The sequence below is a fragment of the Coffea arabica genome, chromosome 4c (genome assembly GCF_036785885.1).
Source record: "Coffea arabica cultivar ET-39 chromosome 4c, Coffea Arabica ET-39 HiFi, whole genome shotgun sequence".
Taxonomy (NCBI): domain Eukaryota; kingdom Viridiplantae; phylum Streptophyta; class Magnoliopsida; order Gentianales; family Rubiaceae; genus Coffea; species Coffea arabica.
The window spans coordinates 50006680-50024813 of NC_092316.1; positions in this window are offsets into that span (position 1 = coordinate 50006680).

Genomic DNA, 18134 nt, shown 5'->3' on the forward strand with positions numbered 1-18134 from the left:
ATAAATTTAAACTTACATTTAAAATAATTAAAGTTCGTGTTGTCATGTCTACCTAACAATTTCATCCATTATTTTCGAATATAATAACATATGATTGTCGTGCTTTTTTTTTTTTTTGAGTGTCTACTGCAACTATGGAGCATGCATTCTTTGTTTAGACTCATTAAAACTTTATTGCGAAAGCATGGAACTCATTTAAACATTTTGCAAAACAAAATATAAGATGACTTTTTTGCAAGTTCCTTGATACTTATGTACAAAAAGATATTAGTTAAAGTTTTGAGACACATTCTACCATTGATGTTTTTGATTCTAAGAAAGAACCTCGTGCATAATCTAAAATGGCTACATTTGACAGATAACAAAGTAAATTGATACCTATCTCGTTAGACATAACTTTTTGATTTTGAATATTATGCTATATTTGGCTACTTTTTTTGACAGTATATAATTTTATCAATTGCATTCTTTACTTTCTACTAAATCCCATCATAAGTTGCTGTAATTTTCATAAAATGCTATCATCAAACATATCACTTTTGCCCCCCCCTCTAAATATCCAAATCCTGTGTCCAACAGTGGTTCATAGTATAACAGATTTTGATAGTAATCAAACTTAATTCAAGAAAAATTATTGACTGGAAACGCTAGCATGCAACTGATCAATTATGTAGATTGGTTTTCAACTACAGAATTTATTACTTGCCATTTAGCAAGTACACGTTCAAATTGACTTGAATTAATGTAGAATGTATTTGCCTAATAATCTTTCAATAGGTGCCAATTGATACATACAATAACGTGTCCACTTAAGACAGAGAGAACTTTTTGAGAGTCCAATCTATTTCAAGTAATTTTCAGTTAATACTCCGAAAGACAAATTCAGCAATTTCATGTGTTTTTGGAGATATACGCGCAACATAATTGTTTCACTGAATGAATCATATTCGAATGGCCTTTTAGTGATTCCCCCTAAAATGAAGGAGACAGAACTAGTTTGTGCAATGACACTCTTCATTTTAAAGATATCTACTTGGCCAATTGAGTTGGAAATCAAAATCATTGCTGAATTAAGTATTAGGAGTTTTTGTATGGTAAAGCCACTTCGTATTAGGTGAAGTAGGATGTAGAGTTAGATGACCGTGCTTCGAGTTAAAAGAAAAACGTTTAAGGGAAAGAAGTTCTCACAGACGATTATAGATGACCGAAAACCCTAATGCTATTTTCTGGCATCAACGGCATCGATTGCAATTTACCGTTTAAACTTTCAGTGTGCTGTACATGTAGACCAAAAAAATTTACCAATTTGTGATGCATATTTTGGAGAAAATTTCAATGGCAATTTACTATCGAGAAAAGTACTAAAAAGACCCATCTCATCTCACATAATGGATGCTTAGACATACACAAGTGTGCATATGTATGCACACACATTTTATTAGGCATTGTGTGATGTGTATGTTTACGTTGTACATGTACATGTACATACACACCACAAATGAATATTTTGTTAGAGTGAGTTGATTGTAATTATCTTCTCTTTTAAATTTAAATTGCATATCAATTAGGAATTAGATAAAAATAGAATGAGTTATTTACTATTTTGTTAGAGTGAGTTCATTGTACGATATCTTGTTGTAAGCCTATAACTAGGCCATACATCATTATAGTTAAGATGTATGAAATACAGAATATATTTCCTCCAAATTCTTTTCTTCTTAGCATGGTATCAAAATAGGGATTCTTGGGTATCTGCTCAAGTGCTATGTATAATCTTGAACAAGAAACTATGGCGGAATCATTAGAGATTGTGCAAGGTAGGAAAGGGATGACTGACATAGTTCTTAAAGACTTGACCATAAGGATGATGGAAGTCTTAAATAGATGTTAGAAACCTACACTGAACAATGATTCTTCTATGGCTCAGATCGGGCATCAAGTTAGATGACACTAACAATGCCCTTTGGTCCCAAGTTGTTGAGATGTATATCTCAGATAAAGACAAGTTGGGATATATTAATGATGAATTTCCTCAATCTTCACCAGGACATTTGACATACTGACAGTGGTAGAGTAAAGATTCAATCATGAAGGGATGACTTATAAACAATATGGATCCATCCCTAATTGACAACTTCATCCATTTCCCTTTTGCAAAAGTAGTATGGGATGTTATTGCTACTCCCTACTTTGATAGGACAGATACTTCCTAGTTGTATAATCTGTGGCAGAGGGTGACCAGGATAAGACAAGTTGGAGGGTAAATTGAGAAGTGTTGTAACGACCTACAAGACTTGTGTAGAGAGATCGATTTCCGTCGGCCAAACCTAATGAAGTGTGCTACCGATATTGGCTCGTATACCTCTCTTATACAGGAATAGAGGGTGGAAGAGAGGGTGTACATTTTTCTCGATGGGTAAGATGATTGATTAAATAAGAATCACAATGATGTGCTACGAATGGAACCATTCTGAGCGGTGACAGAGACATATGCCTATGTTCAGCGCAAAAATAGCAGACAATCAATAATATTGACAGGAAGAGACAACATAATCGATTCTGTTATGACTTCTAACCGACCAAAAAATGGTTTGATCGTATTGCATCAAATCAAGGTGCCAATTGAAGAATAAGGTTGCACTTATTGCTAGAACAAAAGACATATCTATGATATTTATTTCAAGCTACATAGGTATCTAACATGGTGGAATGATTGTAAAAAAAAAAAAATCGGCACCTCAATCAATAGAACCCAGTTATTGAAAATGGAGATATTGACAAAACGGTAGTTGTGACTATCGATATCAGTAAGACTACCGATATCAACTCAAGATCTTCTTCTATTGCTTACAATATTACTCAAGTGCCTTCTACTATAATTGATGTATCTTCAGGAGCTTTTTGTTACCAAAATAATAGTAGTAGTAATCGACATAATAGAGACTGGATTGTCGATTTCAGAGCTAATGATCACATAACCTGTGATCCAAATGATTTCTTGTGTGTTACTCAGTCAAGAAGATTGATGATTTTCAATACTAATGGAGTTCAATATTCAATTATAGGGGTTGGAACAATTGTTCTATCATCATGTCTATGTACTTGATACTTTATTAATTTCGTTTCTCTCAAATAAATTGCTTTCTATAAGTAAAATCATGGCTGATCTTCATTGCATAGCACTAATGTATCCAATATTTTGTTTTCTTCAGGATATTTTCAATAAGGAGATAATCAATCTGGTACAAAAAGAAGGGGTCAATATTACATGGATGATTTCAACATTGGTAGAGCAAATCAGATGAAGAGCATCGATAATGTCAAAGAACAAGAACTTTGATCATGGCATCAATAGCTAGGACATCTATCATTTGGGTGTATTAAGCATCTATCTCTTGCTTATTTACAACTGGTCATACTACTGATTTGAAATGTGATACATGTATTCTTGCCAAAAGTCATAGTGTTCCTTATCTAGATAGTGTTAATAGAAATACAGTTCCATTTGTCTTGGTACATTCTAATATTTGGGGACTCCGCTAATTACTCCATTTATTGGGATTTGCTGGTTTGTCATATTTGTGGACGATTGTACTAGGATGACTTGATTGTATATGCTGAAACATAAGAGTGAAGTGCTTGCTATTTTTAAATCATTCCAATCAATAATTCACACACAATTTTCAGCTATAATTAAGGTTTTATGATCCGATAATACTAGTAAGTATGAAAATCAATCATTTTAAGAATTCGTCAATGGTAGAATGGAGCAGTTTAGAGGAAAAATCAACACATACTAGAAATAGCATGTGCCTTGCTGATTGATGCGAATGTTTTCCATCGATATTGGCCTGATATAATTCTAAACAAGATTTTCCATCAATAGCAATATATTTGCTAAACAAGATGCCCTCACTATAGAATTTTAGACTCCACTGCAAGCTCTCTCTACTTGTTTTGCTCTAATGTTAGTGCTCATGATTTCATCACGAGTGTTTGGATGTATGGCTTTCATTTATTTGCACAAGTATCAACGTAGCAAATTGGATCCATTTGCTGTCTGATGCATTTTCTTAGGATATGCTGTGCACAAGAAGAGTTATCAGTGTTATGATTTAACCATCAAAAAGATGTACGAAATAATGAATGTTATTTTCTTGGAGTCAGAAACATTTTTTTATCATCTATACCTAATTTTTCACTACTAGGGGAGATGAAGGATAAGGAAGAGCAAAATTTGTTGGGATTGGTATGGCCATTATGGCCAATTACTGATCAGCCTAATACCGATTTACATGTTAATACCAATAGGCCAATGGCTAATGTCGATTTACATATCGATGCCGACGGGCCAATTATCAATTTGGCAATGACCGATGATGAAAAAGCTGATTTACATATGACTGAGGGTGAAAATACTAGTAAGACTAATGATGTTCTTAATGGCTTTCAAGAAGCTGCTACTTTGTCTTTTGAAGAAGTTGATATAGAAGTCAATGTAGCTGATATAACCCCTTTCTTCTTAGTACCCAATTGTTCTTCTCCTGCGAATATACTTGAAATTGGTACTTCTACTAAATTTTTGCCTTCTACTAATTTGAATACAACTGCTCGTTATGTATTGCCTGACAAATCTAATCTTGGCAAGTTACCAAACAAGTATTCTCCAAAAATCAACGTAAAACGTTCAAAATATTTTATTGCCAATTATATGCCAACTCATAAGTTATCTAAATCTCATAGGTTGTCTGCCATTTGCAGAAAGCACTTTATGGACTGAAACAAGCACCTCATACTTAGTTTGGTCAATTTACATTAGCGTTGAAAAAGTATGGAAAAAACGATACAGACCATACCTTGTTCTTGAAGTACCGGTTTGAAAAGGTAATGGCTCTAATAGTCTATTTCGATAACATGATTATCATAGGGGATGATGAACAAGAGATATCTAAGTTACAAAATCGGTTAGCAGCAGCAGAATTTGAGATAAAGAAATTAGGAAGTTTCAAATATTTTTTGGAAATTGAAGTAGCAAGATTGGCACAAGGTATCGTCCTATCTTAACAGAAATATGTACTTGAACTATTAAATTTTGAAGGATTTACATATTGATTATCTAGAAGTTGGGTTACTAAAATTTAAACCTATTTACATATTGATTATCTAGAAACATAAACTTGGGGAAGATCCAAATTAGAAGCCAATTGATAAAGAAATATATCAAAAGTTAGTTGGTAAACTGATTTACCTGTCTCACACTCGTCTTGATATAGCATACGCTACTAGTATGGTTAACTAATTCATGCATTCTCCTAATAATTGGTATATGAAAACTATAATGCGGATCCTTTGATACTTGAAAGGTGCACCTAGAAAAGGACTTTTGTTTTCTAAGAATAATTGCCTCAATATCAAAGGCTATATAAATGTTGATTGGACGGGAGATCCTACCAATCGAAAATCAACTTCAGGGTATTTTGCATTTATAGGTGGCAACATAGTCATATGGAAGAACAAGAGACAAAAGGCGGTGGTTTTATCTAGTGCAGAAGCCAAGTTCCGAGGAATGGCCAAAGGGGTGTGTGAATTTCTTTGACTTAAAAAGTTGCTTATCAATATCGGTCGTGCTCCAACTTTTGAAATAGATTTATTTTGTGATAACCAAGTAGCCACTGATATTTCTCAAAATCTAGTTCAGCATGATCGGACTAAACATATAGAGGTTGGTTGGCACCTTATCAAACAAAATTTTGACGATAAGGTGATTTGATTTCCATTCGTAAAGTCGAAAGATTAGCTAGCCAATATACTTACAAAAGTTGTGCCGATTAATTAAAAACTTTTACAACTCATTTGACAAATTGAACATGTATGATATCTATGCACCAAATTGAGGTAGAGTGTTGGAATGAGTTGATTGTAATTATCTTCTCTCTAAATTTAAACTGGATATCAATTAAGGATTAGATAAAGTTAGAATTAGTTAGTTATCATTTTAAATATTTTTCTGGATTCATTGTACCATGTCTTGTTGTAAGTCTATAAATAGGCCATCATTGTAGTTAAGATGTGTGAAAAATATAGAAGATATTTTTCCCAAATTCTTTTCTTCTTAACATAATTTTGTTTATTTCATGGCTAAATGATGTTACTTAATGGATGCAATAAAAGTTCATTGCTCTTTATCTTTGTCTCCAATCTTTATTTAATGACTTTTTTCATCACTAGCACTTGCATTAATCAAATAGCCCAGAAGAGTTAACCAAGTTGTAGAAATCTAATCACAAGGACCGCAAAGATAATGATCATAGAGTCGAAAAACATTGTCCATTTATTACTGTCAAACTTGCTGTATTGATATGCTAAATTAGATTTCCATTATCGAATTGGTAAACGTAAAAGGAGTTTTTAAATTTTCATATCGTTCTCATTTACATTGGTCGCGATGAATTTTTCCTCTTTTTATAGTTTGATAATATATTTTTGGAATTAAAATGGCAATCACTATACTTATAGAGGCCGAGGGCATTAGAAAATTGTTTATAGAATGCTAATTATATAGTACAAAGAGGTTTTATGTGATTTATGACTAATGGAGTTAACAAGCCTCCTTGGAAAACTAGTCAGTCAGTTTAGGATCTCAAGGTGTTTTTAAGTGATTCATTGAGAAACCTAGGCTCTGAGTCTTGCAATTCACAAACATTCCGATTCTAGTTCACTCACCCTCCAGAATCTAGAATTGGAGGTTTGGCAAGGCTAAATATTGTGCATCATGTACACTTTCAAAGTTGTACTTCAATAGGTAGAATTTAAAATACGTTCACTCATGGGATCAAAAATAAGGTTGAGACACCAACAATAAGCAATCTTTATCCATGGACCACAATTTTGAATTTTAGTATATTATTGCCCATAATATATATTAATACCAACTCTTTTGATAGCCATATTCCAAACATTACCAACCCAAAAATAAATAAATAAATAAATAAAATGAATTATCTATATTAGTTGAGTATGTATGACCTTCTTGTGCAGTAAAAATTAATTTGATGTTAAAGGCCAATCATCCATGTACCATGTTAAACTAAATACGTCAGAGGTAGCTAGGATCGCTAATATGCATTCCTGTTGCATAGGATTCACAGACAAAAGGGAATCATGCATGATCTCTTATTGATTGCCCAATTACAAAAAAATTTGCTCCTTGATTATCAAGAATGTTAGAATCCAAACGCAAAACAAACAACTATTGAAATATCAAGTACACAATTATTTAATGACAAATAAGTCACAAGCATGAAAGATAAACAACACACAATATTTAACGTGGTTCGGCTCCACCATTGAGCCTACATCCACGGAGAGAAAACCCGTTCTTTATTATGAAAAGAAAACCCTATACAAGAATACAACTTGAACCCAAGTCCAACTCTTGTATACCATCTCTCATCTCCCAATAACTCCCTTTCACCACCCATGTATAAAGCTACTTGTCGCCTTTTGTGTGCCCCTTGTGTATTATGCCAACCTTCTTGTGTATTATACCAACCCACCTATTTATAGAGAATATTATTTGATCAAAAAATCAAATAACAATAGGAAACCAATTATAATTCCTAGACTTGCACAGAATAGGAAATAACTTCTAATTCTAAACAAAATAGAAAATTTCTTGACTACTACTTCAAGTAACTAAAACCAATTGGAAAACTAGTTACTTCCACACAAAATAAGAAACCTACCTAAAAGAAATTAAGCCAATTTCCTAACAAATCTCCACCTTGAAAAAAATTTCTTTTAGCAACTATTTGCTTTCAACTACCAAATAATATGGTATTGAACTACATACCCGAATCAATACAGTTCTCATACCAAATTGATTCAATCGGTAAATGAACATGTATAGTTACCCTGAGTCTAACCTCCTGTTGACTCACAAGAAGGTGTCTCAATTCACCATCTTTCTTTGCAAGATTTCTTCTCACCACTACTTGCAATCTGGGATCCCCTTTTGTGAGTTCTAACCCTAATAATTGAGGCAACCAAGCAGTAAAATCACCATATTTCTTCCCATCCTCAGGACTGTCTCGCCATGTATAGTTTCCAAAACTCTATCTAAAACGAAAAACTCGTAACTGTCAGAGTCTTCTGGTGCATGAAAATTAGATCTCTTTATTTATTTGAGACACATGTCACACCACCCAAAAAATATAATCGAAATCTAAAAGCCACCAGGATGAAATATCAACTGTTAGAGGTGTGAGAAAGTCTCAATTGAATCATGTTTAAAATCAATATTGGACTCCACCTTTTCATTGATTCTTGAATCACCTACCTAGATTCACCGTCAAATATCTTCATGCTTTTTGGCTTCCCATCGTTCACCATCAATGTTTTTTGCCAAACCATTGAAAACAAGGATGTCACTTATTAAATTATTCAATTGGTAACAGCCACCAACCCACTTGATCTCAGTAGTTAACTAGGATCCAATCATGAACAACCAAACTCTTGATCTAACCATTCAGTTTGTTGGCATCCAAGTGCTTATGAATAGTCCAATCTCGCAACCAAGCTCTGATATTACTTGTTAGAATCCAAACGCAGAACAAACAACTATTAAAATATCAAGTACATAACAATTTAATGACAAACAAGCCACAAGTATGAAAGATAAATAACACATAATATTTAATATGATTCAACTCCACCATTGAACCTACGTCCACGGAGAGAAAACCCGTTCTTTATTATGAGAAAAAAATCCTATACAAGAATACAACTTGAACCTAAGTTCAATTCTTGGATACTATCTCTCATCTCCGAAGAACCCTCTCTCATCACCCATATATAAGGCTACATGTCGCTTTTTGTGTGCCCTTTGTGTATTATGCCAACCCACCTATTTATAGAGACCACTATTTGGCCAAAAAATCAAATAACAATAGGAAACCAATTCTCATTCCTAAACTTGCACAGAATAAGAAATAATTTCTAATGCTAAACAAAATAAGAAATTGTTTGGCTACTATTTCAAGTAACTACAACTAATTAAAAAACTAATTACTTCCACACAAAATAAGAAACCTGCCAAAAAAAATAAAGCCAATTTTCTAACAAAGAACACAAAAATTAACCATTGATGTTGAACATCGAACAGATAAACTTCTCTAAACCAGTTGAAAACTTACATCTGAATGTGTCCTTACTCCAGAAGCCATAGGAGAGCTTCAGAGTGTGAACGAAATTAGTGCTAAAGTAGTTTCACAAATATAATATTATTTTGCAGTTATCTTGGTATTGGCCCTGTTTGGCAAGTGAGTTTTTTGGGTGTTTGTCTAAAACTTTACTGTAAGTTACTGTAGAAGTTTTTAAAAAAAAATTTGAAGTGTGTAAATTTTTAAATATTTTGAAATGTATAGTTTAAAAACTTTGAGAAGTTTTTTTGACGTTACTGTAGTTAAAATTTTTAAAAAACTTGTAGCAAACAAACTTGTCAAAAAACTGAAGTACCAAACAGGGCCAATGTCATGCACACTCATTTTATTTTAGGATTGCTTATATGTCTACATGCTTATTGTACAATTAAACTGCATAATTTATGTGATATTATGTCTTTGTCATTGCACATTTGTGAAAAGGATATGTTACCGACTGACTTGAATTGTTCCAATTAAGCTACTTGCATTTTCTTTAATCAACTAGTTTGATAATCACAAGTATTTGGGACCAAAATATTTAAATTATGCTACAAAGGTGAGCATCAAAACCTTTTCAAACATCAATTAGTCGTAAGATGTTGCCAACTGAAAGGCCTTATCTGCAACTAACTTCATCCAAGTCCATGATCAATCCATTCAAAAACTTGTTACACTTTTCTCTGTTGAAAAAAACTCTGGATGAGTTTATCTTAAACGTAGAGAACCTTTCAATATAGTTTCCTGAAAGAAAAGAAAAATTAATCGTTTCCATAGTTTGCATGAATTTCACATTTTTACGTTGTTGCTTTCTTTTTTAGACCCCAGTTATTACTTGTCTCAAACTGCCAACTTGCAAAAGAATAAACAAGCCACAAGTTACATGTGAAAAATTTTCCAAAAACGGGAAAGGGGAAAAAAAAAGGTACCCAAAACACATGTGATTGTATCCCAATTTGACGTTACAAATTGGAGAACTGATTAGTTATTGACTTATTTCCTTTAACAACAAGAAATGCGAATGTAAACTGCTTGAAAACTTCATCTAATTGATTGGACAATGACCTCCTTCCTTTTAACTTGTTAGAAATGAACATAGACTTCTCTTTACCACTTGTCTATGTCAGCATGCAAAAGTTAAAGTGTCAGTGTCCCAAAGATATTTCTCAAAATATCCTACAAATCCTAATTAGCTTTTGATATGAGTAAAAGTATGCCTTTTTAACCGATAAAAATGGCTAGTTGCTGGTATTTTATACCAAAAAGAAGTAATTCAGAAGAAGAATGAGTTGGGGAAAAATAAAAATAAAAAAGGGAAAAAAAGCGGGCAAGTAAAGGAAAATGATAATTTGCTGCAACTACAAAGTTGTAAAAGATGGATTGAAAAAAGAAGAGATCTACAATAGTTGAATGGATATTACTCGCATAAGCTTACAATATATGCAATGGTCACATTTGCATAGGATGATGTAAAAAATGTGATAGTAAATAATGTATGATGATATAAAAAAAATGCATATGGTTATAGCATAGATCATATCGGTTATAAGAACTAGAGCCATAGACCAACTCTGTACAAGTGTTTTCCTGAGGTGGTGGAACCAAAACTCAGTGGTTAGAAGGGCAACCATTCTAATAAGTACATGTTAATAAAACTGCGAACAAGATAACGTTCACTAATATGATATTAAATCAACTATTTTCCAAATTCTTTATATTACTGTGGTGATTTTTTTCATTTTGAATAGGACAAAGGTAACATTTTATATTCTTTAATGACAATGTAAAAGATGAAAGCAATTTGAAAAATCTAGGGGACAATACAAAAGATAAAGAGAATTTTAGAAAATTCAGCGATGCAAAGTGGAGGCAAGTTAATAAAATTGAAACCTTTTGATAGCCACATTCATAGTTTTTCAAAGTTGATGGGCTGTAATTGCCCACCCTCAACATAGTATGCTTGGAAATTTAGAGGAGGATCTCTTTTTTTTTTTTTTTTTTTTTTTTTGATAAGTTGGAGGTTTTGAATTCAAAACATTCTACTTACAATCCTCCCATCATTCTTCCAATCCCCACCTAGAGGATGATCTTGATTCTCCTAATGTTTGAGATGGAAAATATAATTACCCATCTTTTCCTTTATCTTTTTTAAGTTTTTGGTAACTAGTACTATTCCTGGTACACAATATTGAACTGTTAAACCTTTTAAAAGCTTCATTTTGTTGCCAAACTTTGATTTTTCCTTTGTCTTGTATCGGTCAAAATGTGCTAGTCTTGTCCATAAAGTTTACCATCACTAGTCAGTTGCTTGCTTGACCAATATTTTGTGTAAAACAACTTGTAGACTTTAGATCAACCCTACACATGATAGAACATGATGAACTACTATAGTCTTTAACAATAATCAAAGGAAAACATGAAAAATTCTAGGCATAATTAATGCCTTTAATATATTAACACCCAATTGAACACACAAATTCTGCATCGATTAAACACTGATTTCTATGTATAGTACACTCTTTGTAGTTCAAAGATTAATTTTCCTCTCACTCAATATAGAGATAAGAATAAATCTTCTTCAATTCAAGTCCTTTATTTATTTATTTTTACAAGCAAACCCCGTATATGAGTGAGGGACGCCACCCCTAAATTTTATTAAATATTCAAATAAGAAAAACAGAGAGGAGCATAGACATTACCTCCAAATATTACAAAGGAAACAATTAACATGGCAGAAAAGAAATAAGGAGTACAACCTTCTTTACATTATTTGCTCTTACATTTTCTAATTGATGGAAGGCCTAGTTTATCTAATCTAAGAGCCCCTCGAGCATTGAGAGGAAGATTCAAAACCTGAAGATAGGTTCTGTTCAAACCTTCATCACAACCTATATTTGATAAACAATCAGCAACTTGGTTACCTTCCCGGAAGCAATGAAAAATTCCAACAAAATTAGACAAAAAACTCAGAAGATGTTGAACGTCTGTATAAATACTCCAAGGACAATCATACACTTGCTTCAAAATTTGAATCAGTACTAAAGAGTCCATTTCAATATACAAGTTAACATAACCACGAGAATGCACAACCTAACCCCAAAGAGAAGAGCACACGCATCAACTTGAATGCTAGTTACACTCTCAAAAAAGGAGGAGAAAGCAAGCAGGAAATTTCCTACACCATCATGCAAAACTCCACCACCTCCCGCCCTCCCTGAATTGCCTCTTGAGTAGCCATCAGTATTAAGTTTAAACACCCACGCAAGTCCGTTATTTATTTTCGTTTTCTTTTTGTTTTTTGGTTTTGTTATCAAGAAGGCTATGTAGCTTTGTCAGGGCAGTCTTCTTTTCATACAAAATCTTTACAATTGCCATAATTTCTACATATTTCCTTGCAGTGGAATAAATTAAACAACCGCGGGTAACGCGGTAGATTTTTAATGGAGATTGAATCGGACTTCATCTGCCGCTAAAAGGTCACTTTTTGTGGACATGAAATGTTTTTACGGTAGTAATTATGTGTTCATCGCCATTTATGATTTTTTTTTTAAACTAGAAGTACTTTGAAGTTAGAAAGTTCATTGGTCAAACAAGGTAAAAAATTGTCAGTAAAAGAAGTAGGGTGCGAATTGCTTACGGAAAAGGTCCAGCCCCAACGTCTGCTAAAGAACAATAGATATTGGATTTTGTATGCGTTCTGCTATCCTAAGGTCTTATAGCTGTCTTAGCAAATTTCTTCAAAACCTTAGTGTGAGGGTATTAGTGCAAATTTCTTCAAAAACTTAGTGTGAGGGTATTAGTCGAAGAAGTGAAATATTTGGTATCGAAAATAGAAGTATTAATTGTGTGAAATCAAGAGACGAAATTGATCTGTTAAACAAAGTTTGAGAGACTTTGCTCAAAACAAAAGGGGGTTTGGAGATTTTGATGGATTCTGCATTATACAGAGGAAGAATTAGCATTTCTTGAATGCTATATAACTGTACATCTTTTATTTTTACTAAATTTCCTTGTCATTTGGTTCTAGCTAGTGGCATGTTTAGCAACTAGGCTCTTGGATGGGCATTTTTTAGGATGTTTTTATAAAATTTAGGGTTCGCTTGGATGGTGTATTATTTAGGTCTTTGTCTAAAATTTTAGTGTAATTTATTATAGTTGTTTTGGAAAAATGTTGGTATTTGTTCAAAATATCCTATTTTTTCAAAACATCACCTTCCACCCTCTCTCACTACCTGCCATTGATCGATCGCTGGCAATGTCTGTCACCTACCGCTGTTACTAGTGGCAAAGCCAGGATTTCTTTTAGGAGACATAATAATTTTAGTTTCAACTTATAATGCATGATTTATGGATTTGACAACTAGGTATTTGTTACAGCTTTAATAGACATGCACCAATTTCTTCAATATTATAAAAGTGACAAAAATAACAAATCGATACAACTTGTGATTTATGATGTATAGTAGTTATAATGTCATGTACTAGAATAAAATTGCAAAGCACTCAAGAGTATGCATAAGGTTACAAGATATACATTCCTATATATATGAGATTCACACAGTGAGTGTATGGTCAAATTTTCACAAAAATATTTGATTCACTTGCAATTTTGTGGTTGGACACAAAAAGATTGATATTAAGAAGACAAAATTTAGAAGAAGTAGTATAACAATAGCTTCGTGAAATATGGTTGATTCAAGATTCTATTGTAGAAATGATGGAGGAAACTCTAAAAAATTTTAACATTTTTGGGAGGGAGGGTAATTGTGGGCTTAAATGGTAGATTTTCAAAATTCATGGGGAGGTGCGGGGAAGGGGGGTTGGGGGCAAAAGTAAGGTAATGTTGAAAAACTAAGGGGATGCTTGTTTCACAGATTGGAATCGGAAATGGAAACGGAATTATAGACTCTGGTTTTGGAATTAAACTTTTCATTCCAATATCTAACTTGGTTCACACATTGGAATTAGCATCATTCCAATTCCTAATGCTTGGTTTGATGAGTGTTTCGGAATTAAATGCAATTAAATTCCAAATTTACCTCTGATATAACAATTCTTATAAAACAAAGGGATAATTGCAGAAACCTCCCTTGAGGTTTCTGACACTTGCACTGACCTACCCTGTGGTTTGAAAAATTGCACTGACCTCTCCTGAACTTATAACTAATCCTTTACAAATTCAGTCCAAACGATTAAAATATTATTTTAGGGAGTGAAATTAGAATTTTGTACTAAATTTGCCCTTTGTGCTACATGTCCAATAAATGACAAAGCACTACAAATTAATTAACAATTAATAAACTTTAAGGGGTGTAGTTTATGGGCAAATACGTATTACCCATTTAAAGAATAGACTCTTTATGGATATTTTACTTTCAAACATTTAATTTATGATAAATATATCAATGTTTGTAAGTAAAATTCAAAAAGTGTTACAGTAATATGCTTACAAAAAGGAAATCAGTAGGTTATCTATTTAAGATAAATTAAATATTTTTTAAAAAAAGAAATGGCCCATAAAGTATTATTAATTCTTTATGGCTTTCATCCATTAGATGAGTAAAGTATTCTTTATAGGCATTTTATTCTGAATCATTTAATTTATGTTAATACATAATATTTGTAACTAAAATTGAAAAAGTGTTACATTAATATTTTTACGGAAGGGAGATTGGTAGGTTTTGTATTTAACAAAAATAAGAGACTTTGTAGATTTTGAAGTTTAAGGAATGGATATTTAAAGTTTAACGACCGTTATACAACTTTCAAAACAAACAAATTCATTTTAAATTTTGGTTTGGGGTAATTTCATAAATCAAATCGCGGTCACTTTCCGTAAAGTATCACTTTCCCATAAAAAATCAGCTCTTTATGACTTTCCTTCATTATAAGAACAGAGTACCCATTTTCCCATAAACAAATTTATTTATCGGATAAAATAAAATAAACCCGTTTTCCAATAAAACATCAGCTCTTCATAGCTTTCCTCCATTATAAGAACGGAGTACCCTTTCAAAATACAAATGGGAAATCGCACAAAACATAAACAAGGAGAGCCTCCAAGGAGTCAGGGGGTCTGCACAGTTGAGTCCTTGGATTTGTTCTCTTCTGAAGATGGCCGATTCTCCGAGTCAGATTGCCGAACCTCTTCAATCATCCTAACTACTTCATCCATGTTTGGTCGCATGTCTGGCACCTTGGCAACACATGCCATGGCTATTTGCAGCATCTGCACCATTTCTTCTTCAGTATTTTGGAACCTCATCAACTCTAGATCAAAAACTTCGGTTGTTCATTTCTCTCTTTAAATCTATTTTAGATCCTTTTTTTTCAGGAGATTTTGGATTGCAGATGAAGACTATATGATGAAGAAGAAGAGATAGGAAAACTGATGAAGAAAAAGAACAGAAAGAGCGGCGTGTGATGGAGAGAAAGAGAGGGTCGAGGAGTTTTGTATGTGATGGGTAGGTCCGTCATAAATATTGTCCGAGGGAATAAGTTGAGGGTTTTGTCCAAAACCACCCAATTTGTTTGGGAATGGGATAAGTCCTATTTTTTAGAAATGATTTCAAAAATTGCATTCTAATAGGCTTAACCGAAGCAACAAATAAAGGATTTATTCCATTCTGTAATTCTCAAACCCTTTAATCAAGCAGCCCTTAAAATTTTTGATAGGCCATTTTATAGTTGTCAAAAAATTGAGGGGTGCAATTGCACCCTCTGATATGAAGATGGCTCTGCACTTTATTGGTACCCGAGAAAATTGATGGTAGCACGGAAGTAAAGTGATAATAACTCGTTTTTAAATTTGTTGGTGTAAATGTGTGTTATATAAACAAGAGTTTTAAAATGGGGTACCAAAAAGAGCAAATTACTTGCATGAGCTCAATTGGGAACTTATAACTCGCATTCATTTGGGAACTTCTAACTCGCAGAGGAGCCATTATAAATTTATAACATGGCCATCAGTAGGGTTGTAATCGAGTCGAGTCGAGCCTGAGTATCGCCATACTCGAGCTCGACTCGACATAGAGATAGGGGTGCTCGAGCTTGAGCGAGTAGTATTATTGGAGCTCGAGCTCGAGCTCGAAACTTGCTCTCAGTACTCGAGCTCGACTCGCATGGGCTCGAGTCCATTCGAGCATTCGAGCCTTATTGAGCTCTATCGAGCTCGAGTTATTAAATTTCATTTTCTTGATAATTTTTGAGTGAAAAGTCATTATTGCCCTTTTAAAATTTTTATATAATTTGAAACATTTCGTAAATTTGACAATTTTTTTGGGTATAATGGTAATTTTATATATTAAATAATATATATAATTTTAATAATAATATATTAAATAATTAAAATTAATATACTCGATAAGGCTTGTCGAGTCTCCGAACATCTCTTCTGGATGCTCGAGCTCGACTCGATAGCCTTATCGAGCTGCTCGAGCTCGACTCGAACTCAGTTTGACCGAGTTCGAGTCAAGCTTTTGACCGAGCTGCTCGCGAGTAGTTCGGTTCGATTACAACCCTAGCCATCAGTATTCATGCACTAGATGGACTGAAGCCTAAAACGCACTCATAGTAGTGCTTTTCTAAGGTAAATTTCAAATTTTCAGGAGACTAGTAAAATAACAATTACTATTCTGGCAAAGTTGTTTTACAAAAAATTGTGATATTGGGGACTTGTGTATTAAAAATTCAAGATTAGCTCTAACCTCTAGGAGTTGATTCGGATTGTAAGACACCTTTCCTAGTAGTAAAGGGCTAAATTCAAACTCCAATTCCTTAATTCACATTTAGACTAGTTAATCTTTTATCACTAGTACTAAAACTTACACGAGATGTGAATTCAAAATAGAAGATTGCGGATTTAGCATTTCCCTTTCTTCTAATCATTTAAACACTATAAATCTTTGACAATAACAGTGGGTTCAAGCAGTACAACGCCTTCCCCACATTTGCCCATTCATAGGATCGAAAATAACTTATTATGACACAATGATGGTATTAGGTGCCTCTAGTTGAAATTCGATCATAGGAATTAAATGCATTCCTAACCATATTAGTTCTTCTGTTCAATTGTTATTGTCATTATTATTGTGATCATTCCTACTGTTATTTGTATTAATATCATTGAAAAGGAAGGGAGGGATGCTATGGATCAGTCTTTTTTTCAAGATGAGAAAGACGCATTATTAATCACTGAACAAGTTTGACAAAAAAAAAAAAATGCGCAAAAGAACCATGTTCCCTTTTTTAAAATTGTCCACTAAATGTATTTCTACCATAGTGTTTACATCCTCGTGCTTATTGGATTATTTCCTACGGGAAAATTTAGCCAAATCCGGCATCTTTCCAACTCGTATAAATCTTAGAAATTTGGGAATGTTGAAATGTTAAAGTACTGATGATCTTGTGGCACTGATATTAATTCTTGCCACTTTTTACACCATTTTCTGTCCTAACATACACTAAGGTCTTGTTTGGATTGCTTGTTTCCGTCGGAAAATATTATCGTTTTCCGTAATCACATTTCCCTATCACCTTTTTCCCTCACATATATCAAATCGCTACAGTAATTTTTCCATGAAAAATGACGGAAAATGCAATCCAAACACATTCTAAATTGCAGCCTCCTTTATTCTCTTTTTAGTTTAGACATTATTCAGCCCCCCTGGCTAGGTAATTTATCAGGAACAACCTGCATATAGATAAGTTCACACTATAAAACTATTTTCTAAGGGTATGCTGATTTAGTGATATAGTTCATGCAATCATCAAATATGGAAGTTTGTATGCACTCATTAATAGTTGGTTTCAACAAACAAAGGAAAGGGTTAACCAAGAAGAAACGGCTTCGAAGGATAATAAATGGCACCATGAAGTTTGGGCTCCATCTGGATATATCCTGTACTTGGTGTGAAGGGAATAAAAAAGAAAAAA